This window comes from Pavona decussata, unplaced genomic scaffold (assembly GCF_977016875.1).
Source record: "Pavona decussata unplaced genomic scaffold, jaPavDecu1.1 SCAFFOLD_133, whole genome shotgun sequence".
Lineage (NCBI taxonomy): Eukaryota > Metazoa > Cnidaria > Anthozoa > Scleractinia > Agariciidae > Pavona > Pavona decussata.
The window spans coordinates 3,560,038-3,572,359 of NW_028145546.1; the positions used below are offsets into that span (position 1 = coordinate 3,560,038).

A 12,322-nucleotide genomic window follows, 5' to 3' on the forward strand; every position below is an offset into this window, starting at 1 on the left:
ATAGTCCTCAAAAACTGAAAAAAGATTAAAAATAAACATAAATGATCAAGAGGTCCAAGAAAATATAACTTGCACCTCCGGAAGTAGAGGTGGAGGCATCCAAAGTTTTGCCACACCCATTTCAATCCCAAAAAATCTTTCAGTTTCGCTGCATATTAAAAAACGTCTCATGCAAGCTTTTTGTCGAGCCTCAATGCGATAACCTTTACTTAGAGAAACTGGATAGCTGACATCCCACATACAAATATTACCCCAGACATTTAACAAATACCACGTCTACGTTGATATGATATGATATGATATCATATGATATGATATGATATGAGTGCAACGTACCGGCCCTCTCAATCCTGGGGTAGTGTAAAGTCGGGATTATGTAATGGGGAGACAACTCTCGCTCGCGTTGTCGTTGATTTATCCTCCACTCAAACGAGCTGTCATCACGTTGGTCAGTTTCTGCTGCAAGTTAAAAGGACACGAGAACAAATGTGGAGTTTTATCTTGTCATCTGTTGCCAAAAAGAAAAAAAAGAACATGACTTGTGTCATTAGCTTTGTCATGTGCCAAGGTAAAAACAAGAAAGGACTGTTTTCTTTTTTCAAATCCAAATTTTAGATTATTTAACATTGTCAGAATCAGCAAAAATATGTACTAATTAGCTGGTCTGACAGGTCTCGGGGGGAGGGGAGAGGAGGAAGAACGAGAGCAAGAACTCATGAACTTGTATAGTTGATTTTTCAACTGTATTCAACTTATCGTGGTATGTAATTTTTACTTTTACGTTTTGTAAATGGTTGGTGTGTTGCCTAACCGGCTTTTACCGACCTAATTGAGATGACGATGATGATGATGATGATGATGATGATGATGATGACGAACTTGAATGCCACATAACCGAATTGTCTCAATCCTTACCTGCCATAGTGTAAAGGCACATTTGTGGGTTGTCTTGATCAGCTTTTCCAAATGTAAAACTTGAAGCATCCTCGAACGTGGAACACGGACAAGTACACTGGTCAGGATTAAATCAGAAGTATTGTCTTCATCATCTGCTGCCAAGGGAAAGTAAGAACATTAGTTTTTTGTCATAAGCTTTGTCATTTGTCAAGGCAACAAAAATAAAGGATTGCTTTCATTTTTGGTGTTGGTGAGATTCGAGACAAAACGCTGAATATTATATAACTGGCGCTCAATTAGATCCTTGATTATGCTGAGGATTTAGAAATTAAACGGCGTTATTACTTTTTTCATAAAACAAATTCGAGCAAGGCCTCAATTTTCTGAGAGGATAATGAAGGTGGGGAGGTCGATGACAACAATTACTGATATGAACTGTCCGACAAATTTCAAAATTTTCACCTCTGATAACAAACATTCATGTGGGTCCTCGGCGGATCTTTTGTGAGTCCTCGGCAGCTCCGTTCTGTCCTCGGTAGATCCTCTGTGAGCCGTCGTCGGTTCCTTTGTGGGTCCTAATCGGGTCCTCTGTGGGTCCTCGGCGGGTACTCTGCCGGTCTCTCGAAGGTTCTCTGTGCCTGTGAAGCAGGGGGCTGGTCACTTTGTGGCTCTTGTGTGGGTCCTTGACGCGTGTTCTACGGGATCTGTGGATTATTGAAACATTTATTAAGGTGCATATACGTTTTAAAGAAGCCGAGACCAGAAACATCAGATTGTCCAGAACGCCTTAAGGTTTTCCGAGTCTTAAACGCATCGATTGTGGCTTTTTCTGCGATCCCTCAAGGAATACTTTAGTGAACATTTTACCCTACGGGAATTAAGAATGATAAAAATAATTGTGATTCATCACCTCACGATCAATTAGGAGTTGGAATCTCAATAAGGCCTCGACCGAGATTTTTATCCCGTTGCCTAAATTTATCGTCAGAGCTCAAAGGTTGTAGGCTTCAGTCACTGTGCAGAAACTCTCCTCTCATTTGTTTACAAACTAACCTTTAGCACGAAGACCTCTGGATGATATTGAAACTTCCTGTATCATCATCATCATCATCGTCATCAGTCTCATCTTAATTCAAGATCTCCACAGCTATGTCCATCTGAAAGTCAAAACTACCTGGATACCTTAAAAGTAAAAGATTCTTAACAAAACGTTTAGCAAAACCCAGAACAACGAAACACAATTAAACATTCCATGTAGATAAAGAATAGCTTAAGTTCTGTTTATTTAAGACTATTAGCATTATATTTGGTTTAAATTTAATTCATTATGTTTATTTTTATTGGTTATTAATGTTTATAGAGTTATTTTTTAATGAACTCTTATGATTTTATTTTGTTCCGTTTAGTCAAGCATTTATTTTCTCTTTATATTTGTCTTGTTATTTCATCTTTAGTACTTATTGTTTATGTTTGTTGAGTTTTTGAGGCTTTTACTTTATTGCGATTTCATGAATTTAGCAAAAAAAATAAAGGTTGTTACCGCAAACGAAGACAAACCCCTCAGGTTTCCTTCTCGATGGTCTTTGCAGCTGAAAGTTTTTAAAGCATTTTCCCCAGGAATAGTAATACATCATGGGTCTTGAAACCAATTCTGTCCGCCTGTCTTTTTTTCTATTCTCCTCATCTGCACCTCGGCTGGCAGGTGGCAGCTGGTACGTCACTCTCTCCCTGGAGTTATGAAGCACGTCGTCCATGATAACTGTGCATGCTCTCCTGTTTTGAGAAGAAACATCAGACTAAATTAAAAACAAGACTGAAATAATAGGCCATTTCCGAGTTGCATTGAACCTCATTTTGAAGGTGAGGGTGAGGGGAAATTTTTTTACATGAAAATTAGTTTTTAGGTAATCAAAACTAATTTTCATATGAAAAGCTTTAGCCTCGCATGCATGATGAGGTTCGCAGCAACTGGGTTAAAACAGCTAAACATTACAGCAAATATCGTGGGTGTAAATTATATTGAAGCCCCAAGTTCTTCTCCATTCTTTCGTTCACAACTTTAAAATAAATTACTTTCGCCGTTGACGCAAATGTTATATCTTTGAATTCCATAAATCTCAAATCAATTCAGGATCAGTCCTTTCCTTGCAACTGTCACAAAAACAAACTTTAACGTCGCAGAATAGATCTGGGGTCGAATCCCATAAAATTCGATCAATTAATCTGATTGGTTACAACTTTAAAACAAACACCTCGAGTCTGAATGCCATTTACCGAAAAACACTAACCTGGGAAGCTAACAGTCTCTTGTAATCCTCTTGCCTTTCACAAGAGCTCAGGCGTGGCTGCAAAGACACCTTCAACGTTCCGGGTTCCTAAACTCAGCACAAAACTACTGACAAGAAAGATACACAGCTGAAATTCCGTATAATCTAGGCATATCATAACTTTATCTTAATTAACAGTCAACGTATTTTCGCCATTTTGGCAAAGATCCTGGAATCCACTCCGTTTGACTCTGAAGTCCCATCATTCCGTTGGTTATAACTGTTGATAGAACATTTTGCCATTACAAAAAAGGTCGTGGGCTTTAATTTCATTTTATCTTTGTTTCTTGTTTTCTTCGAAGGTTTCTCTAAAGTTTTGTAAAAATTGTTTCAACGTTACAAAAAAGACCATTTAATCTCAAATTGTCCTCCTTCTTTTGCTATTGCTTATAAACTAGTTTCAGCATTACAGCAAGATCATGGGATTGAATCCGATTTAGTATATCTGAAAAACATTCTATCGTGATCGATGGGTTTGAATCCCAATTTTCAATTCCAATTTTTCTTCATTCCTTTGTCTCTTCACCTTTTGGCCAAGTATTTCCTCATTACACCAAAGGTCATAGGTTCGAATTCCATACAACGTTTAATCATTCTCAATATGCACACTAACCTGGTAAGGGAGCCTCTAAGAAGTCTCTGGTATCTGGAGAAGAACTTATAGATGGCTGCAACGACGACATCTGGAACATCTTTATCAACTACACTCAAAGTGTTTAAATAGGATCCGGATTAGCAAGAGCATTAAAAGTTCGTAATTTTTTTCCGATGGCAAAATTTGTCTAAATGATTTCATTTCCTCTTTAGTAATCTATTTTTTCTTTAGAACGTTTGATAAAGTAGATTTACCACAGCGCCGCTGTGAGAGAAATCGGAGGTTTGAATCCCATTCATGTCACAATTGTCCTTCCATCCTTTCTTTGCAGTTGTCATCGCAGCAGATATCATGGATTTGAATCCTATTAAGTTTTTGCTTAATTCCTCCTTAGGTTCAATTTCTGGGGTTGAATCCCATTCAAGTCTCATTTTTTTTTTTTCATTCCTTCCCTTAAAATTGTTTTTAAATACAATATCTTACCCTTGCAAAGATCATAGGTTTAAATCCCGTTGAGTTTGGTCATCAATTCAATGTACAAACACTGAGCTCGAAAGCAACCGTCTTCCAAGTCTCTTTAAGGCCGGAGAGGATCTCGAACCAGTCTGCTGTGTCTTCTAGAATGTTCTGGTTACCTAGACACAAAGCAATTTCCAAGGAATTTTAGTACTCTCGCATTTTTTGAACAATATTTATAACTGGTAAATTTTTTCTAACTAATGTCTTGCAGACCGTTCTTTGTAACTGCCGTGTAAGTGGGCATCTTGGGTTTGAATCCCAATGACTTGGTACTTTCTTTGTCACTTTTGATTAGCCTTTTTCCCCAGAACATGACTTTGAATCACATACAAGTCTCATGCTCTCTTCATTCCAGCTCAGTTCTGACAAAGTACTTTCGTCAATAAAGAAAGCATTATGGGTTTGTATCCAATTTAAGTGTCACATTCTCACTCTTTTCTCTGAAACTACCGATGACAAGTTTCCACATTATAGCAAGCGATAAAAGGTTCGAATCCCATTTAACTCGCCTAACATTTTTCATTGCATTTTTTGAAACTATCGATACAGTCCTTTCGCGATAGTAGCAAAGTTAATGGGTTGGAATATCATTTACGTCTGAGACTTTTTCATTCCTTCCCTTAAAACTGTTGGTAGAGAATGTTAATGAGTTTGTCGCATAAAACATGATTTGTTACTTCATATACTAACCTTGCAAGCTTTATGTTGCGGCAATTCTCTCCAAGATGCTGCTGAAGGGCTTCCAATATATGGTTGCAATAACCTTTTGGCGAAACTTTCTGCACATCTAAAAGAATACTTCTCAAGACGTATGTTAATAGAAACTGAAACGCCAGCTAGCTAAAGTTGTACCAAAGCGACTGATTTGCTCAGGCAAATGGGTTTGAATCCCATCCGAGCCCATTAAATTTGTTATAGTAACTTTGCTCTTTATTTGCAACTGCTGGTGAAGGTGTATTCATTAGCTGATTTAAGCTCCAGGTTTTCAGAAAGAATATCACAATTTTTTGCTGTGGTAGCGGACTACGAGAGTTTGAATCTCGTTAACTTTACGTCGTAATTCTTATATTTCAGTCTTTCGTTTGCAACCGTTGTTAGAGTATTTTGGTAATGCATTATGGCATAGACCATGAACTTGAATCCTTGAATCAAACTTTTTCTAAGTCCCGTCTTTGCAACTCTTCAGTGAAAAGAGTACTTCCAACATTGAACTAACGTTCAGTGGTTGGGATCTCATTTACCGCTTTCAGGAATTTCTTCAGCTCTAACTTTGCATCTTTTGGTAGAATAATATACATTCACCATTCATAGCAAAGGTTCATGGGTTAGAATTCCATTTAGCGCCCAACTTTGTTTCTTCAGATACTAACCTCGCAAGCTACAGCTTCTGGAAATTCTGTCGGAGGTGCCGCAGAAGTGGTTCTGCAATATGGCTACAATGATATCTTGTGGAGTTGTCTTCTTAATATCTAAATGCAATGCAAGACGTGTGTCAGTATAATTGATCAAAGATGCAAATCGCTTGGAGTTATGCCAAAGGTTTCAGAGAATCATGTAAAATAAGTTAGAGCTTTTTCTTGCGATTGTCTTTGGGAAAAACGAGTTTGGATCCCTGTAAAAGTTGTATTCGAATATCCCGTATGTACCTTGCCTAGCGTGTTCACCAGTATTATTTAAATGGTACAACCGGCCCTTGTTTCTTTGCACTTATTCATCATGCGTTATACCAAAGATCATGAGTTTGAATCCTGGAAAGGACCAGTTAACATTATTTCTCAGCTCGTTTGCGTGAGTAACTTTTTCCCCTCCGTCGGCATTAAGGCTAAAGAATTAGGTGGGACCTTAACGGAAGCAATACAAATACGTCAAGTCGTGACAATTTTGTTTTTACAGTAGCTACCAAAATTTCCGCGCCGTGATTGGTTCGTAGCTGTTGCCTACAAGAGTATAGACAACAAAAGTGACGTCAAGTGTAATGCTCTCTCAACGGAAAATAAGGCCAATTCTGCTCGTACCTTTTCCATGTTGTTGTGAAAAATAAATCGACGACAGTTTTCAGTCTATGGTCTACACTCTTTCATAAAATGAGCTGAATTCTACACTCGTTTTGATTGGTTCTCACTTATGATCTATCGGAGGACAGACGCATAGATGACGTCACCATTAACAACTTTTGCTTCTTTATTATATAAAGCAAAAAGATTCTTTGTTTCCATTAGTGACACACTCGGCTGCGCCTCGTGTACCACTTTTTTGTTTTTACCACGTTTTGACGTCATCTTTGATCTATTACTGAACAGACGCAAGGTAACCTGGAAATTATTTGTTAAATAGAATATAGAAAACCGGCTGCCGTCGATTTGTTAAATAGATATAATCGCGGATCACTTTACTTACACTCAAGGTCTTTCTTGTCAAGTCTTCACTGGATAGCGTGTCTGCCGGTGATGAATTGATGGACTGGCGGCCTCTTCTTGATCTGGAAACGAAACACACCAGTTGACCAAAATAAATCGGAGTAAAAACTCATATGGCTTACCTTCAATGCTTGCACTCTCCCGCCCGACAGAATCATTTGGAACGTACTCATGCGCGTTTCTTCAGGAACGCACCCAAAAATTCCGCGAACCACTCACGCGTTTCTTCAGGAACGCGCCCAATACATCCGAGAGACACTCGCGCGCTTCTTCAGGAACGCGCCCAAAAAATCCATGATCCATTTGCGCGTTTCTTCAGGAACGCCCCCCCAAAAATCCGAGGGACACTGGCACGTTTCTTCAGGAACGCGCCCAAAAAATTCCGCGAACCACTCGCACGTTTCTTCAGGAACGCGCCCAAAAATTCCGCGATCCATTTGCGCGTTTCTTCAGGAACGCGCCCAAAAATTCCGCGATCCATTTGTGCGTTTCTTCAGGAACGCGCCCAAAAAATCCACGAGACACTCGCGTGTTTCTTGTGTGGACAGGCTAAAAAATTCTGCGAAACACGTGCGCGTATATTCCAACGACACGTCCAAAAGTTCAAGCAGACTTGAAAGGAACATCTTTAAAAAAAATATCTTCCTGAAAAAAATCCAAGTTAGTCGTTTATTTGATACCTTTAAAGGTATCTTGTTAGCAAAAACTACGCAGACAACTTTATTTTTCAGTCGCGTTTTAGAAAGCACAGTAGAGCTTTGTTACAAGTTTATTGTCCCTGAAATTGAAACCATCGGTAGTTAGTATAGTTGTGTTTAGTTAATTTCTTAGAATAAAGACACTCACAACATTGTTTTTAAATTTATTTCTTTCATTTGCCAGTTACACAATTTATTTAATTGTATGGGCGCCTCGAATGAAACACCCCAAGGTACTCCAGAAGAAGACGCCGCGGTATCGATGTCAAATGCTTGGTATCGAGACCTTGTCGATATCAAGGGCTTCCACGGAAACAGATTTCGAATCGAATGCCGAATCGAAGGCAGAACAAACAACCGAATTTAAACCGGAATCGAAAACCGAAGCGGCCACATGTTTCGTTTCACTTGAAAAATAACGCCTATTCCAAGTTTCGAAATCTGCCTCTTATGATACACGATGCGTATCTCGAGTGAAAATCAAAGATATGAGAACAGGTTGAACAACGACTCGAAACTGGCGTTACCTTCCCGTGTCACGCAACATGAATTTCGCACGCGAACCCCACATACCTGGCGGCCACAGGCTTTAGCTTCGGGCTGATTGGCATAGTGCAACTTTTGCCTATAACTGTCAAAGACAACTATCACGAGTGTAAATTTAACTTTAAACTTTCTAACACTTTTCTCACGACTGCGAACGATTTTTACGAGGCGGAGCCTCATTGGCCTATGCTTGAGTGAAAAGCAAAGGTTGCACTATGTGAATCCACCCCACCTTACATGGGTTGCTGTGTTGCTGTCCTCTTTCGTCATGTCCACCGCGGCAATGGTCACGTGCCACAGTCGCAGCTAAACGGGCTATGGTTGGCTTTGTTGAGCAGCTGGTAAACTGGAGATGATCCCGAAGTCGGAGTCCGGCGGGCCAATTACATAATTTATACTGACTGTTTTATCTGAAATTGAAAAATGCAAGCTCCGTTGACGCAACAAGCATAGAAAGGTGAAACAAGGACCGAAAATAAAAGAAAGCGAAGAAAAAAACGTTTTTCCTCAGTAGTAAACTTCATTTTCATTCGGGCGCACTATAGTTCTGCGCGCGCGATTCAAGATTGTCTATTCTAACGTCAAGCTACGTGTCACTCTTACTGTTGCTTTTCAAGAAGCTTGAAAGCCAACGTTAGTTGAAACAGTTTTAATTCTTTCTACTATCTGCTCTGTCTTCTCTTCTACCTAACCCCAGTAAACAGATGATTTGCCTTTTAATTAATTTCCAATTTCCGTTAATTCTAACTGATATATATTTTATCTTTGTCCAGATCTTCCTTTGCTCCTACAAATCAACCTAAAAGGAATTTATACTTAAAATATATATGTCGTTTTTTGAAGAGGAGCCAAATGATGCCTCAATGCAAATGACCAACCCAGGGACCCATTAGTTAAGTTAACTACAACGTTAAGCCCAACAAGAAGTCCGTTGACTTCAAGCCGAAGGTGTGTGGATGGTATGCTTTGCAAGGTTCATCCAGAGCTCTATATACCCCCTCCCTCCATTCCCAGCCAACAAGTAATTTACTGACCGGAATGTTGAGTCGTTCTTTAGAAGGATGCGAAGCTGGGCAAGTCGAAGCAGTTAGGTCACATCGTTGAAGACCGTTGTCAGATATCGACACAGATTAGAGGTTCTGTGACTCGAGTAGTGGACCATGGGTTACCTGTGGCTGAGGCGTTGGACAATTGAGCTTTACAGTCGCGACAGAGAACTCAGCTATACTAGGAAAAATGCAAGTATAAGAAAAATAGTCATCGGCAAATACAGGCCATAACCAGCTGATGCTAAACTGAAGGATCCGAGACCACCCCCGAACCCGCTCCCTGGTTCTTTGTTCTTTTATCATAGTTAAACCTCGTTTATCACCAAGATATCACAACAAGATAAAGCGATCAAGTGTAGATTATCACCATATTATATTTGCCGTCTTAATTGGTTTTTTTCCATCTCAAGAAAATTACCCTGATTGAACCAAATTAGGAAAAGATTGCTAAACAGCCCCGTACATTCATAACACATGCATCATTGTCATACTAACAATCTTACAAAAACGGCGAGTATGAGTAGAGTTTGAGCTGTAAAATGTATCAAGGCATCATTAATGAATAGGGCCTTACGAAAATCTTGCCCAAATTAATTAAACTCATAAAGGTTTGCTAAAATAGGCTAGAAAAGTAAAAATACCACAGAAAACTGAGCTAAAAAACTCTGTAGCCATGGCGACGTCAAGTGTCGTGCGAAAATAGAATTTTCATGTCAAAATGTGTCGGAGGAAAAAAATGAAAAGCTACTGAAATTCTAGGCCTCACAAAATGAAAGTTGTAAAGATATACACTCGATTGAAGAAACGTTGTCAGAACCATTAACGATAAGACCCAACAGCTGTCTGGGAAAACGTTTGACCAGTAAGCTTTAAACATTTTTCTTGCTAGAAAATAAAACCGCGTGCGGAATTTAAGGCTTGAAATTTGCATATTTCTCGAGAAAAGTACGAATATGCCATTGCTAGTTAGATCATCCCATAAATCCGTCAGGTAACATTGATCGCACTTTGTACGGGACATGACAGCGTTTTTTCAATCGAGCGTATAAGAACAAGTTGCAATGGAGGTGTCATCCACCCCCACCCCTCCCCTGGACGTACAAAGGGTGAACACGTAACTTCGTGGCTGTGTCTCACAAGTCAACATCATGAATTTTACGCAGATATTAATAAAAATCGCCCAAAATTTGGTATAATTTACACCAAGAACACTATAATACACAGAGGCTCACCACAAAAAAGTAAGGAATAAACTTTAATTGAACATGAAGCAAGGCATTTTGTCTCCCAACGGAGAATGTTCCTGCTCCATACCTCTAAATATTAGCCATAGCTTAAATCAGAAAGTTTTCGGTACGAAAACCTTATTTACCGGCCGTACATTAACCCAGTAGCGCTACAAAATAGGCAATAATTGCATTGACGTAAAAAGTATGTAAAAAAACGTTTACCGGTTGTGATACGTTTTTGTCCATAGTTTTGTATTTCTTAAACTCTATTTTTTTTTCTCATTTTCCCTCTCCTTTAAGTAAAACGATTTTCAGTTGGTCTGTCCAAATCACGAAATATCCTGAAATGCGTTCTTTGTACAATTATTCATTTCTTCGAATACTCTAAGGTTTTCTTTGCTTCATTGTAAACACGCCTTGTTTGAAAAATATTAGCTGAATTTGCATAATCCAACGAAAATTTCGTAGAAAAACTGCGAAGTACACAACAATGTTTATTTAAGCCAATTTCTTATCAGAAGCGCGATTAATTGCTGAGCTGTTTCAGGGCCATAGGACTCAAAATATCACAAGATGAATTGTTTTAAACTGAATAAAAAATTTTGTCAACTTATTTTGGATAACAAAAAAAAAAGAAAGAAATAGCTTACCTTGATTTAAGTCCTTAGCGTGAATAAACACTGTCCCTTGTTTGCTTGGCTGATTCGATGTTTCAATACCACGCGAATTCGTCTGAGCAAAGTGACGTTTGACTTGACTTCACTGGCTTCCGCAGCCGTCTATCCTGTTTGAAACAGAAATTACACGTTAGTTTCTGCTTGATAATTTGCAAAGCTGAAGGCGTTTTGTGAAGAAAAGGCGAATTTTCTGAACTACTTCCATTAACTGCATGCGGCAAATGTGCGTTGCACAGTGAAACGCATGGCTTACCGATTTTCCTGTGTTTGAATGTCTTCTTGAGCTGCTTCTATCATTACGTTTGTTTCCTGTAGATAGGCTAATGAAGAAGGCGAGTTAAACTCACCATTTCTCTTTCGTCTGCTTTGTACAGAACAGTTCCAACATGTCGCTGCTTCGCGTTACTTCGTCAACTGACTAGATGAATTTTAAACATGGCGCGAACGTGCCAACGTGATTAAAATTCTCTTGACTGATTGGTTCATGTCAATCATTCAGTTTATTTTTGACGAAAAGACACTGGGGAGGAGTGGTGTGGGAGCTAGTTTCAAGACTCTTTCCGCACCGTGTAGGGTAGGGTAGGCCTGATTGAAACTTTGCAAGTCAATCTTTTGTAACCGAAGTGGATTCAAAAGTCATTGCAAGTCGCGTTTCTATTCGCAAATGTGACAAGGGTAAAGATGGCCATTGTTTTATAAGTCGTATTTTTAAAAAATGCTTCTTTGTTTTCATCACAAGTAATCCTACTTTTGCATCTTTGGCAAGTAGGCATGCAAAGAGATTTCATGCGCGTAACCCATTCTCAAATAGGCCTTATCACGGTTTTCGACGCCATTTTGACGGGTAGGCAAACACGCTGGAAATAACAGTGTTTGTATGGAAATCCAATGTCAAATAACTTTCATAAAACATCGCTTCTGAAAAATTCATGAATTGGAAACTTTTGGCACTAGGAAAAGGATTTTAAGGAAAAAATTGGAGGGATGTAGCTGTGACAGAAAACGTCCAGTCGTGTTTTGAACTTTCCTTACATTTCCCTGTATTTTTTCCCGCGAACTATTTTTAGTAGCAGTTCACGGCTGGTTCGCTATACAGACAATTGTATGGAAAGTTCAAAACACGACTGGACGCTTTCTGTCACAGCTACATCCCTCCAATTTTGCTCTTAAAATCCTTTTCCTAGTGCCAAAAGTTTCCGATTCATGAATTTTTCAGAAGCGATGTTTTATGAAAATTATTTGACATTGGATTTTCATACAAACACTGTTATTTCAAGCCTGTTTGCCTACCCGTCAAAATGGCGTCAAGAACCGTGATAAGGCCTATTAACTCCAGTTAGAAGTGCACATTTGAAAGTCATGGATTGA

The 12,322-nt window shown here is 39.0% G+C and overlaps 2 long non-coding RNA genes across 2 annotated transcripts; both read right to left on the reverse strand.

The window, feature by feature from the left end:
• Positions 1-920: 920 nt before the first annotated feature.
• Positions 921-7,610, reverse strand: LOC146468288 (uncharacterized). Its single transcript, XR_014867551.1, has 6 exons — positions 6,736-7,610; positions 5,029-5,807; positions 3,186-4,454; positions 1,951-2,667; positions 1,360-1,601; positions 921-1,049 (listed from the first exon to the last, which is right to left on the reverse strand). It is a non-coding gene; the product is annotated as an uncharacterized LOC146468288 (long non-coding RNA).
• An 85-nt stretch (positions 7,611-7,695) lies between these two features.
• Positions 7,696-11,735, reverse strand: LOC146468289 (uncharacterized). The gene is made up of 4 exons (XR_014867586.1): positions 11,208-11,735; positions 10,928-11,061; positions 9,034-9,226; positions 7,696-8,409 (listed from the first exon to the last, which is right to left on the reverse strand). It is a non-coding gene; the product is annotated as an uncharacterized LOC146468289 (long non-coding RNA).
• Positions 11,736-12,322: the final 587 nt, after the last annotated feature.